Raw genomic sequence first — 14,750 nt, 5'->3', positions numbered from 1 at the left:
GAGGGCCTTTGGCCAGAGGAATACTCGGACCGGGCATTCTACTAGGCCAAGGTCTGGGGTAAGGTGGGGTGGGGTAGGACGGTGCTACGGGTTAGCGTCGTTAACAGAGTGTATTAGCACAGGGTCCCGGGACTCCTGGGAAATGCCCAGCGCACCGAGGGCATCCCAAACGCAGAGAGATACAGGTGTCTGGGTACAGAAGGAAGCACTTAACCCGAAGGCCAAACGGGGCATGAGGAAGAGAGTTGTATCTGTGTGTGATACCCGCCATAAACGGCCACGAACATGATAAGCAAGTTTCGAATTCGCTTATCAACGAGCCGATCTGTTTACTCGGTCGCCTTATCCATACGGTTCTTCGCCTGTTTTTCGTCGATGACCCGCTTATCGCTGGAGCCAAAGGTTGCACTTGCGCCTGGGTGAATGTTGGGAGTACGGTTATATATAGAGTGTAGCTTATACACACACACACACACACACACATATATATATATATATATATATATATATATATATATATATATATATTTTTTTTTTTCTTTTCTTTTATTGATTAGACAACAGCATTACAATAATCTTTACATTTCTATAATATGCACTATTTACAAAGTATTTACAAATTCATCTGTAAAAAAGGTGTTCACTTTATAGCATCTTGATAAGACGTATTTGGAAAATTTAAGTTTAAGTTTACTGTATATAGGATATGCGTGTGAATGTGTTTGAGTATACGTGTGCTAACGTCAGCATAACTTCTATTATTCTAACAAATGACTGACTTTTAGAACTTGTGTGATATTTCAGTATGATTCTTATTTTCCGTCTAAAGTGGCTGCTTTCGTGCTTTCTATTCCATATGAAATACTCCGAACGCAGGATCAAACGCACTGCCTCGCAAGACCTTGGAAAGTAAAGTTTAAGCAATCCTCGACGAAAAAACTTGTACTTGCGTTTCCGAGACATTTTCCTTTGGTCTTCAATAACTAGACAATGCGTTCTTCTTAAAAACCGAAAGGTTACCTTACCAGTTTCATATCTCTGTTGTGACAGTTTCATATCTCTGTTGTGAAACATGCTACGAATATCTTTCAGTGTCAGTACTTGCTCAGAAGTCTGAAAGACAATCGTTTGCTCATGTTCACTGTCGAAGGAGGGTATTATTTTATAAGTTGCCAATACACGATATGAAATTGTAACCTACATTTTTAAAAAAAAACTCCTCATTCTCGTTATTTTGACACCATAAACAATATGCGCAAATGATAAATAAAAAAATTATCAAATACTTATAAGGTAAGACAATACCGGCGCCCCCTCCCCTTCCATAGCCAATACGGTAAAATTGTAACCAGTAAACACCCCTAGGTTACGTTAGGTTGGTATCTTTAGGTTCTTTTAGTGCCCTATCATTTCCTAGCCATTTTTTGCGTGAAAAACCCAAACTGGGTTTTCATGCAAAAATGGCTGGGTAGAGCCTTACTGGCAACTTATAAAATTATACCCGAAGGAGAAACGGAAAACATGAATCAGGGTAGTTTCCCCTGAAGTAAATGTCTTCAGATCCGTTTTCTTCCTTCCGGTTCCGTTCCCAGTATACCCGTTGCATGTGACCCGCGCTGCCGCTACTGACAAGGTCAAACTTTAGGTCAAAGTCAGGTCACGTTAGCTTCTATTTACAAGACTTGATACCAGGAGAAACGTTAACGGTCTGGTACTTGTCTTCGAAAGTTCAAGTATCCACGTTTCAAAGAAATTTCAATTTTATGAATTTCTTTCTTAATTTAGAATTAGATTAGAGATTATGTAGCAGTTTCAGAGGATAGTTTAATGAAATGAGTTGGAATGTTTCTGCGCAATATCTAATAGATTTGGTGTAAAAGAACTTAGTCATTTGTTAGAAAATACAATAAACATATACACAATGCGCCCAAGTTTCTTCGGCGAATTCGAGCTTTCTGCACAGCGTATAATCAAGGCCACCGAAAATATATCTATTTTTCGTTGGTCTCGGTATAATGCTGTATGACCCGCGGCCCATGAAACTTTAACCAGACGCACGATTATGGCTAACTTTAACCTTAAATAAAATAAAAAGTGCTGAAGTTAGAGGGCTGCAATTTGGTATGTTTGATGACTGGAGGATGGATGATCAACGCAGAAATTTGCAGCCCTCTAGCCTCAGTAGTTTTTAAGATCCGAGGGGGACAGAAAAAAGTGCGGGCGGAAAGACAAAGTCGGCACAATAGTTTTCTTTTACGTAAAACTAAAAATTGCACTTCTAAACAGACAGCGATTTTGAAAAAGTGAGGAGGTTTGTATATAACAAAACTTAAAAGAATATATTCTCAAACATAATATTCTAATGAATTCTATCTACAATCCTCTAGATTTTCAGATACATTTGGTCATTCTACTTAATAAAACGTGATGTTTACCCATTCACATAGTAATTTTTTCCAGTTTGTAATAATGACATTCTACGGGCAATGAACCCAACTTAGTGCAGAATAAAGGATCGAGTTTTCGAGACAGTACGTAACGTCTTTTGGTAGGGAATTGTCGTCTCGACGTACTCTGCAATCTTACCCTGATTCCATGCTTTATGTTTACATTAAATACGTTATAATATACACGTAAGAAACTATCTTTCGTATTCTTTCAACTTTAGATAGACCTATGTCTGTCTCGTAAATATTCAGGGATAATATTCGCACTCCCTAGACCTAGTTTCATTTAGCTAATAGTTTTCATCAGCTATTAGTTGATGCTATTTATAAACGAGAGAGAGAGAGAGAGAGAGAGAGAGAGAGAGAGAGAGAGAGAGAGAGAGAGAGAGAGAGGCTACCTTCCAAAACAAAATGAAAGAACGATTGCGTCTCTTTCCCACCCTTCCAACTCGACCCAAAGTGGGTGGGAACACTTGAGACTTTGGGCGTACGGGCGACTATGTCCTATCAAGATAATCTGTGGTCAAGAATGCGGGCGCCATGCGGGTTGGGGATTGGGGAGAGGGAGTTGTAAATGAGAGAGAGAGAGAGAGAGAGAGAGAGAGAGAGAGAGAGAGAGAGAGAGAGAGAGAGAGAATCATCTTACTTTTACATTCATTATACAAATATTTAGAGTAAATTTTACACAAACGTTCGGAGAGAGAGAGAGAGAGAGAGAGAGAGAGAGAGAGAGAGAGAGAGAGAGAGAGAGAATCATCTTACCTTTACATTCATTATACAAATTTGTAGAGCCAGTTTTACCCAAATGTTGACAGAGAGAGAGAGAGAGAGAGAGAGAGAGAGAGAGAGAGAGAGAGAGAGAGAGAGAATACTGTAGAATTAAATCAATTTCTACATCACATAGTGAACAAACCCAGGACTCGCAAATGAAAGGGACTCCTCCGGGGTTGCGTATTACCTCATTCAGAGAGAGAGAGAGAGAGAGAGAGAGAGAGAGAGAGAGAGAGAGAGAGAGAGAGGATGGATGAAATGCAAGAAGGGGGCCGAATATCAGTACCTTTCATCAGGTGTCGAATGTATGATGGCTCTTCTACTGTGAAACAAGGATTGTGACCAAATGGGCTCTATTTTTGGTGATAAATTTTGATAATGTATCTTCAGTTAATAACAATAATAATGACAATAATAACTGTTGTTACTGTTCACAGACCCGAGAGAGAATAGGAGGTGGATGGGAGAGGGTAGGAGTGGAGGAGGAAGAATAAAGTAAATAAAGTACAAAAGAAGATGGAAATATTTTACTCACCAGATCTCACGGGTTGAGACTCATAATTGGAAAGTCGAAAAAATATCTAAAATTGATCTGGTTAAATATTACTTTCCGACAAAATAATAAAGTATGTTTTTATGATAACTGGACCTTAATTAAGAAGGACTGTTTTACGAAGTGTGACGTATAAAATATTGAATTAATCTTTCTGTGAAGGACATGAAGACCTATTGTAAACATACTTGAATTATAAGTAAGGAAGAATGAATTAGAAAATGCCGATTTTTTCCGTGTAATGATGCATTACAATTTTCCGGAAAAGAATATCACGGCAATACACATTACAACTATACATATAACCTTGAATATGAACAAGCAAAAAATGCACCGAAGTTTCTTTGGCGCAATCGAGTTTTCTGTACAGCGTATAATGCTGTATGAAACTCTCATCCACGGCCCATGAAACTTTCAGCTGCGGCCCGGTGGTGGCCTGTGCTGTTAGTACTTACAGCGGTGCCAGACGCACGGTCATGACTAACTTTAACCTTAAATAAAATAAAAACTACTAAGGCTAGAGGGCTGCGATTTGGTATGTTTGATGATTGGAGGGTGGATGATCAACATACCGATTTGCAGCCCTCTAGCCTCAGTAGTTTTTAAGGCCTGAGGGCGGACAGAAAAAGTGCGGACGGACAGACAAAGCAGGTACATTAGTTTTATGTTGCAGAAAACTAAAAATATATGGATACGCACTGCATTTCACTTGTTTAAAATTTCTTAATATTTCCTCCATTAAACTACTATATCTTGAGGCCAGGTTTCAAAATGGAAGAGTATAGGCCTATCGCAAAAATGCCAGACCCCAATTTTAATGGTATTAAAGGTAAACACATATTATTTTTGGGTGTGAACATCCTTTTGATTTTACGAGACTAATTCTATTCCAGTATCTAGTATTATTTCCCAATTAAGAGCGAATATTTACTGTTGAAAATTTAATAATCAATATGCAATTTTTGTTTTTCTTTGGCACATAATGTTAGCTGTTAAGAATGAAATTTTGATCATACCAATGTAAATTTGTGATGTTTTTTCAATAATATATTTACAACTCATTATCAATGCTCAGTCCTCAGTAGCCACAGATATATAGAACGAACTTCTAGCACTTTTCTAGATAGAGGCATTAAGAACTCAGAGAAATACCCCTAAGAGAGTGTATTCTAGGTCCCATAGAAAAACGGAAGCAGAGAGAGAGAGAGAGAGAGAGAGAGAGAGAGAGAGAGAGAGAGAGAAAAAAAAAAGTGGGGGGAGGGGTAGGTGTTTCTGTGACCATACGCGATGGTCAGCCATGATAAGTCACGTGTGGATATACTAAAGGATCTGGTTTGGTCCGTGTGCTTGTAAGATGACCCGCCACGGTCTTCGATTTTCTCTCTCTCTCTCTCTCTCTCTCTCTCTCTCTCTCTCTCTGTCTCTCTCTGTCTCTCTCTCATAGCTGTTAAACTTGAATTGAATAAAGCCAAAAGGTTACTTTACCTATTTTTAGCCTGTGAACTGGATTCTCTCGCGTAAGCTGAAAAATAGAAAAGAATTATTACATCGCTGACGTAAGACTTTCATGAACACCGGTCCTTATTAAGCATCCAAAATAAGCGTGTAAGAAACCTCCATGGCTAAATATTCATTGTTTTCAAAGCAATGAGACAAAATTATTGTCCCGAAAGATGACCTTTCGTTAAGCAGACAAGACATATTTCTGGCTAAATATTCTTCGTCTCCAGAGAAATAAAAACAAAATTATTGGCACGAAAGATGGTTTTCGAATTTTAAATGACTCTGGGTCTTTGAAAGCACGAAAGAATTAATTTGAATTGAACTGAATAAAGAATTTAGGCCAAAGGCCAAGCACTGGGACCTATGAGGTTATTCAGCGCTGAAACGGAAATTGACAGTAAACGGTTTGAAAGGCGTAACAGGAGGATAACCTTGCAGTAGCACCATGAATCAATTGTTAGAAGAGGGTGGAAAGTAAGGTGGAAGAAAGAGAATATGAAAGGAGGTACAGTAAAAGGAATGAAAGGGGTTGTAGCTAGGGGCCGAAGGCACGCCGCAAAGAACCTTAATTAATGCCTACAGTGCACCGCATGAGGTGCATTGATGGCACTGCCCCCCAACGGGGAAAGCACGAAAGAAACTTGAAAGAAACTTTATATCTACAAGAGAAAATGTGCAGTGAGAATCTTCTCTTTCTCCCCTACCGACATCAGGACCACTTTTATATGGTGGGGCTGTCACCTTCCCTTCGGGATTAAACACCACCTCTAAACAATTTTATTTTTAATTTTCTTTAAAGGATGGGATAGTTGAAGGCACAAAGTTACCGTCCGACAGCAGCTGCTTGGTAGGTACTCACCAACACAGAACACACGATACATATGTATATATATATATTATATATATATATATATATATATATATATATATATATATATATATATATATATATATATATATATATATATATATATTATCACTTTAACACGTGATTCGTTTATCACACATCACCACAGGTGACAAAATGAGAGACTGGGTGTAGGTTCTGGCCGGTTTCAGCTACATTTCCAAGCCATTGACGAAGGGACGAAGGGCTGATACGTAGTGGTAGAAATCACAATTTAGACACTACAAAGACAATACGGACGAACATACACAACCGTTTGAGACTACGAATCCACACCTGACGGTGTCAAGGGCGGAGTGGCGACAAATCTCATTAGTTCTGGTGGTAGAAATAACAATATATACTTAAGGGACAGTACCGACAAGCATACAGACCGCTGGAGACTACAAATCCGCACCTGACAGGTGTCAAGGGGGAGGGGCGAAAAACTCATTAATACCAGTGACCCCGTACTATGTTTACAAATAGTGATAATCCTTTTTCCATACACATCCACCGCCTTCCTTAAAATCAAAACATTTTACAGATTTCTTTTGAAATTATAGGTTCAAGATTATCCACTGACTGCTATTCATATGATGGCCATAACTTTCTTTTATTAAGCAGTGCAGTATTAGAATACGCTATCTTTTTGCCCTTTCCAAGTTCATTGTTTTGATGTTCTCAAATGCAGCGTTAACTCCAAAATTCATAAGAAGACCGGAAATATCTTTCATAATGCATTGTCTAATACAATCAAGATATTTAAATTTCTTTCTTGTATTCCTAATCTTATCTATTTCATCATCAATATATTCGGGGCTACATAAACGTAGTGCTCTTAAAAACACATGATGTGAACACTGATTTCTTAACCTTAGTGCTCTGACCAGAATAAAAATGCACATAGGAAGAAATTGTAATAGGTTTTCTGTAAACACTGTATTCAAACACATTACTATTTCTATGTATTAGGAAATCCAAAAAGGATAGGCACGCATCCCTTTCCATTTCCATAGTGAATTTAATTGGTGGTACTAACTGATTTAACTTATCAAGTTAAATCAGTTAGTACCCTGGCCATACATAAAGTATATCGTCAACATACTTGAACCATACTACGTTGCGTGGAATGATTTTGTTTAATATTTCCTTTCTTATAAAGAACTCTCCTGACAGTACTAAAGGGTGTATATATAAATTTCTATGTGATTCTTGTGACTACTTTTATATTGGTCAAACTGGTAAAGAACTGGAAAAAGAATATAACTGCATAAAAATTGTGTAAGATTATGCACAGGTGTACAGTGGAATTTTTGTACATGTCAGTGACAACAATCACACTATCAACTGCGAACGGGTATTCTAATAATGCACTGGAAAAGAGCATAATTGAATCTAGCTTTATTAAAGGAAGCTAAGACCATCATATAAATATCAGTCAAGGCAAATATAAACTTGATGATCCTATAAATTCCAAAGAAATTTGTAAAATGTCTAAATTTTAGGGAAGACAGAATGGAAAAAGGATTATCGTACTTGTAAACATAGTATGGGGTCACTAGCACTAATGAGTTTTTCACCCCTCCCCCTTGGACACCTGTCAGGTGTGGATTTGTCGTCTCCAGCGGTCTGTATGTTTGTCGTACTGTTCTTTGAGTATATATTGTGATTTCTACCGCTAACACTAATGAGATTTGTCGCCACTTCCCCATCGACACCTGTCAGGTGTGGATTCGTAGTCTCAAGCGGTTGTGTATGTTAGTCCGTTTACGGGTTCTACAGTATTTATATTGTTTTTTCTACCACTACCAATCAGCCCTTCGTCAATGGCTTGGAAATAAAAGCTGAAACTGCTAAGGACCTACACCCAGTTTCCCATTTTCTCACCTGTGGTGATTTGTGATATATATATATATATATATATATATATATATATATATATATATATATATATATATATATATATATATATATATACATATACACACACGGTATGCGTGTGTGCGTGTTGGCATGCAATCAGTACCACCCACTATCTGAAAGCAAAATCATCTTTCATCCCACTTATCCACACCATAAGCTAAACGAACCCGCATACATCATCAGTGTGTCGTTAGAGGGAATCATTCACGCTTCCAAGGGCATTCTCGGCCAGGTGAGAGGATCCTGGTTCTCAGAGAAAGGAGAGGAACAGGTAAAATCCCCGGCAGGATAAGGACGGAGTGTGGGATGTCTCACAGTTACGTTATAACTGTGGTCATTTTGCGGGTTAACTGTAATTCCTTTGATTACTGTTTGCAAAGGAAACCAATGAGAGAGAGAGAGAGAGAGAGAGAGAGAGAGAGAGAGAGAGAGAGAGAGAGAGAGAGAGAGAGAGAGAGATTTCGAAGCAATACTTCCCAACAAAAATTGAACAAAACAATAGTCACAATGACTTTAGCTGAAAAGTTCCAGGGTTTGAATTCATGTCTAGACCTTGATGCAATAGGTCTAGACTTCTTTAACAGTATAAATAAAAATATCGAACATGTAGTAGAAGAAATATTGTAAGCAATAATTAAATTACTGATTACCATCTCCCTGCCACCCTTCCTGATTCTCATCATCATAATTAATTAGTCCTCCCCTTCCTTCTAACTATCAGAATCTTATTATTATTATTATTATTATTATTATTATTATTATTATTATTATTATTATTATTATTATTTTTATAACTGAAGGAAGTGTATTCGTGAAAAATCATCTAAAGATTCTTTAGGATAAAAAATAATACACAACGAACATTACCAACTATTCGATAAGTATATAACCACACCAATGAAAGCTTTAGGTTAAAAAAAATGGTCCACTCAACGATTTGTTAAGCGTGTACATGAAAATAAAACGGCACAAAACTGAAAAAAATATAAAAAAAGAAAGAAATAAAAAGTAAAATAAGAGGAAATATTATAATTTAAAAATGTTCATGCAAGCATCTTTGCATTGTATTTTCCCCTATGTTGAAATTATTATTATTATTATTATTATTATTATTATTATTATTATTATTATTATTATTATTATTATTATTATTATTCTTTGACTATCCTTCCCTCTCAAGGCTGGTGGCGGCAGTGGAAGATATACACAAAAAATAAACATAATATAAATCTATTTAAAAAAAAAGAAACCTTTTTGCCAATTAGTAGAAGTTGAAGACTTTCAGAACGTCTAAAATCACCTTCATTAAAATTTCCTTACTCTTTACATCAACTTTAAAGGATGTACTTTTTTGTCCCTAAAAACGTTAGAACCAGCTGAGCTTGAGACCGTCTCAAGAGGTCGTTCTCAAAATCGTTTATTAAAAATATTCGATCGTAGGTAAAATGACTGTCAATTTATACAGTCAGCCGTCCCCCAAAATATGTGGTCTGACATCAGATTCGTCTAGAAACGACTGTCTAAACAGAAAAAAATAATTGTGCATTTAGAAACATGTCTTATTATTAGGAATAGATAAAAATAACAAATTACAATCCAGGATATACGAAACAACGCTATCTGGAATCTGTCAATTGTGCGAACATCTGACGGCAACAGTACATTTATTTCTGACAGCCAGTTTTTGCTGTCCTCTCTCCAGAATATCTTGAAACTAGCACTGAAAAGTCGCCGTTTTAAGAATGTCGGCCTTCAGACCTCCTCGAAGTCACCATTCTTAGAAGTCGGAGTCCTGAGAACGTCTAGGCACGGTCAGCCATTCTTAGAAGGATCTGGGCGCATGAGAGAGAGAGAGAGAGAGAGAGAGAGAGAGAGAGAGAGAGAGTTTTCCTGCACCTGATGATGACTTCCAGACAAGCCATGTGTTGGCTTTGGTGTGTGTCATCTTCTCCCGTCACGGCGATCAAAACATCATGTGACTCAAATCCCCCGAGTCTCGAGAAGAAGATGGATGGAGAAGAAGAGAGAAGATTGTTTACATCTGGAGACGTGGCAGGTATGGTGGCGGTGGGGGAACTTTCCCAAATCTTACGAGAAAGGAATGAATCCAATACGATCGTGTAGTTCCATGTTAACTTCCGTTTATTTGATGTTAAATTTTTAATGGGAATCGCAGTGGTTTTTTTTTTTTTTTGTCATCGCAAGAAATTTTCTTTCGCAAAGAAAACGGAAATTGAAGAGCAATGAATGACAAGGGTTTAATGAATTTTAGCTAATAATTCCTTATGTTTTATGTATTATACATATACATACACGCATATATACATACAAACACACATATATATATACACATATGGGTGTATGTCTATATATATATAATATATATATATATATATATATATGTATATATATATATATGTGTGTGTGTGTGTGTGTGTGTTTGTGTGTATGTGTGTTTGTGTGCGTGTGTATATGTGCGTGTATGTATATGTATAATACATACAACATATGGAATTATTAGCTAAAATTGATTAAATAGTGTCATTCATTGCTTTTCAATTTCCGTTTTTTTGCGAAAAAATGAAAATTTCTTATGATGAGGTGCACACACACACATACACACACACACATATATATATATATATATATATATATATGTGTGTGTGTGTGTGTATATATATATATGTGTGTACCTCTGAACTCAGCACTTCTGAAAATGATACTGATATTACATTAACCACTTTCATAGCAAATTTATCCACGACAACAGAAGTAGACACCAGGGAAGCAGAACTCTAGGCCTACATATAATTCTATTTTTAATTACAAGTATATAATTTTCACAATACTGGCTTTATATCTTACGAACCTGAGAATTAACGTTGAGTGAGTAACGAGTGTAATATACTTGACAATTAGGAAATTTGTTTCCCTGAAGAGAAAAATGAAATGAAGTGAAATACCACAACGAAGGGGAAAATTGAAATATTTTTTTAACTGACTATGACTCGAGCGCATTCTCTTGTTTGTTTAATGACTGTCATCCGTAAAAAAGAAAGGTGACTCAATATTCAGAGCTCGCCAAGCAAGCTTCCATATACATGTTACAGGGTATATGTGAAATCAGGGATTTCAAGAAATCCCTAGCGAATTCGTTAAATGACCAATTCGCTTAGGAACATTTGATCCCCAAGAGCTAGTACTAAACAAGGCGAAACAGTGATTCATCTACACTGTTTCGCCGTGTTTAGTACTAGCCCCTGGTGTGGGGAGATGTTTGATATATTTCGCCGTGTTCAGTACTAACACCTAGGGAATCAAATGTCCCTAAGTGCATTTGATCCCTCAGGGGCTAGTCTAAACATGGCGAAGCACATTTAACCCCCAGGGACTAGTACTTAACATGGTGAAACAGTGTACATGAATCGCTATTTCGCCGTGTTTAGTACTAGCCCTCGGGGATCAAATGTTCCTAAGCGAATTGGTCATTTAACGAATTCCCTAGGTATTTCGTGAAATCCCTGATTTCACATATTCCCCGTAACATATAAAAACACGAACAACACAAAAGAAAGGGATTGAAATATAATAAAGTAAAATATTTAAAGAAACATATAATAAATATTCAGTTATCAGTCTACATTAAAAGAGATGAATAAACATAAGCTACACTTAGACAAAAAGAAGAATATCCTTAACGGTCACTTTACAGAAAGGATTTAGGAGTTGAACCGCTGACCTAAAATGCAAGACCCAACGTTGCGTCCTAAATATAAAGTGTAAATTTAATGAGACTCCAACTACAGCGAGAGGGAGCCATAATGATAAAGAAAGTGGCAAAGAAATCTCGGTCACTTTTAGTGGAAAACAAGAAACAACAAATTAAATGATACCGTAATGTTGAACGAGCCTTAAGTAAGCACAAGGAAGCTTAAAACAACATCTTGCCTTTGAAACTGGCGTCTGAGGAATGCCATTTCACTGTTTGTTTGAAGTTCCTCATGAAAGCGCGGAGAGCATTTGGATCTAACCAAAAATCTCCCATGTGTTTGACATCTGTCGAGATGTGTAAGACTAGATGAGGGGATTACCTCATCTCTTCCTTCTGGCTGCGTTTTCTTTGATGGTTACCCTTTCCTGCATCTCTTCCACATTTTCATCATCATCATTTTGCATTTACTTTTCCCCTCCATTCCAGTTTTTAACTAAATTTCTGACGCAGTTCACAATTGAAATTAAAAATGGGCCTCTTTCCATCACGAACGCCTCCAATCTCAACGCTTGGCGATTCAGTCATTGGGTTCCCGCTCTTCTTATATTCCTCCTCCATGCCGGTCGTTATCATCTATCTCTGTTTTCCCTCTTTCCTGTTATCCCCTACAGTCCCCTTCTCTCATCCCCCTCTGCTAAGGGAACCCCTAGAGTCCTCCCTGGCCCATACATGGAGTAAACGTTACCAGAGCTTTAATCCAGAGGTCTTCAGAAAACTTCAAGGTCAAGTTTCAAGACCTCGTGAGTTCACACGGTTCTCATAACGGATGGGATGTGTCTTTTCAACGTTCGGGATGCTATAGGCAGCGGTGTTTAGCATCAGGCATGACTTCTCACATGCACAATTTTCTTTTTCCCCTTTCTAATATATTTTCAAGAAGGCTGGGAGTCCCGTGACAGGTGGAGAAGAAAACAAAATGATTAATCTGTTTCGTGTGGACATCACAAGCGAATTATTTTCAGAGAGCAAAACAGACTGAGAACAAAATGACAAACTGTCAACAGCTGACTATATGACAGGGGACGTGCCAATTCTAATTGCAGGCAAAGAAAACTTGTAAATATGAAATACATAAACCATCTGTCATTACAGAAAACAAACATTTGAGGAGAGAGAGAAATCTTATCAGTAATATGACTCATACTACTCTACGAGATAAATGTTATCGTTATCGCAGTTCTTATCGATACCAAAGCTTTGACTGACAATAAGTACCCTGAAAGCTAAATTTCTACAGAACGAAGGTGCTTCTAATTAATGCCACCCTGTCAAGAAATGTCTTAACAGAAATGCCCTGTCAAAAAATATAAGATATTCTTATCTTACTCTTGATTTTACGTGACTATCTTAGTAATGGTTCTGCAAAAGACCGCCCTGGTAACTGTTTCTGGTAAATAAATTAGCGATGATTTTCTGTAAAATATTTAGCGATAATTTTCCATAAATTATTTGTTAAGGATTTTGTGAAAATAACTGCCTTTGCTATGAATTTCTACGTAATGGGTATTTTGCAGACAAAGAACTCCATCTTTAGCGATAAAAAAATCTTAAACTAGAAAAAGCAGAGCAATATAATGTAATAAAAAATATTACTTTAATAGTGCAGAAATTTTTCACTGGCCGGGTACGCTAATAATAATAATAATAATAATAATAATAATAATAATAATAATAATAATAATAAAGGACTCTCTGGCCCCAACCACCCTAAAAAGAAGTTAAGTTTAATTCTGTTGTTCAATTACCCAGCAAAAGTGACAACTAAACCAGCTGGGCCTGAACCGTTTAGTGACGACAAAGACAAATAAACATTTTTTTGTCGACTCCTCGACCCAAAGAACATTATAGGTTTTGAAACATTTGACAAATATGAATTTAGGTCATGTTGCCTTTGCCGAGTTCGTTTTTGTGACACAAATGCAATGGGTATAATTCAGACTATTTCACTTTAAGAAAAATCCCCTTAGGCGGGTAGTGCCGTAAGGGCACCTCATGCGGTGCACCGTAGGCATTACTTAAGGTTCCTTGCAGCGTCCCTTCGGCCCCTAGCTGCAACCCCTTTCGTTTCTTTTACTGTACCTCCTTTCATATTCTCTTTCTTCCATCTTACTTTCCTCAAACCTCTCCCAACAATTGAATCATAGTGCAACTGCGAGGTTTTCGTCCTATTATACTTTTCAAACCTTTTGCTGTCAATTTCCATTTTAGCGCTGAATGACCTCATACTTCCCAGTGCTTGGCCCTTGGCCTAAATTTTATATTCACTTCAACTTTATGAAAATTAAGAATCATGTAAGTATTGTGAATTATTTGAATATTCTTTGACGATAAATGAAAAATATAAAATACTATTTAAAATACTATTTGCTTGATTAAAATGAGATGAATGGCTTTTATTACTAAGGCAAGCACACAATTTGAATAAATTAAATGTCGTATATCGCATACAATTAACAACAATCCTAACTTATTTTAAGAAAACTGAATGACGCAAAAAACCTTTGTCTGGTGTGCCATCCGAGTAATAAGAATGACTTGTTCTATCTCTTTCAGCAAAATGAATGATCATGTAAGTAATTTGAATGATTCAAATATCCTTTTACGTTAAGTAAACAAGGCTAAAATTCATATTAAGTGAACGACTTAATTTACTTTGATTTTTTCATAAGGTGGGTAATTTTCTTTCTCTCTCAATTAAATCATTTGAATGACTTATACGTAAAGACTATTATTTATTTGTATCAGTTAATAGCTTAAATACTCTTTAACACAAGTAAAATAAACTAACTGAAAAAGTTTTCTAACCCTACAAACTTTTAGGTTTGAAAAGTCACGTGATTCAGAACTTCTTTGACGCCTGTGAACTGAATGAATCAGTGGCAGAACTTAGCC

The 14,750-nt window shown here is 36.8% G+C and overlaps 1 protein-coding gene across 3 annotated transcripts in view; it reads right to left on the bottom strand.

The window, feature by feature from the left end:
• Positions 1-14,750, bottom strand: part of LOC136854618 (uncharacterized) — a 273,800-nt gene that overhangs the window by 36,283 nt on the left and 222,767 nt on the right. For 2 of the 3 annotated variants that reach the window (XM_067131148.1, XM_067131146.1), the window contains one exon: positions 5,257-5,293. The exons of the other annotated variant lie outside the window; for it this stretch is intronic. The gene's annotated coding sequence lies outside the window, so the exon portion shown is untranslated. The remainder of the gene's footprint in view (positions 1-5,256; positions 5,294-14,750) is intronic. 3 annotated transcript variants of the gene reach the window in all.

The sequence above is a fragment of the Macrobrachium rosenbergii genome, chromosome 29 (assembly GCF_040412425.1).
Source record: "Macrobrachium rosenbergii isolate ZJJX-2024 chromosome 29, ASM4041242v1, whole genome shotgun sequence".
NCBI lineage: Eukaryota > Metazoa > Arthropoda > Malacostraca > Decapoda > Palaemonidae > Macrobrachium > Macrobrachium rosenbergii.
This window is presented reverse-complemented; position numbering and strand designations above follow the sequence as displayed.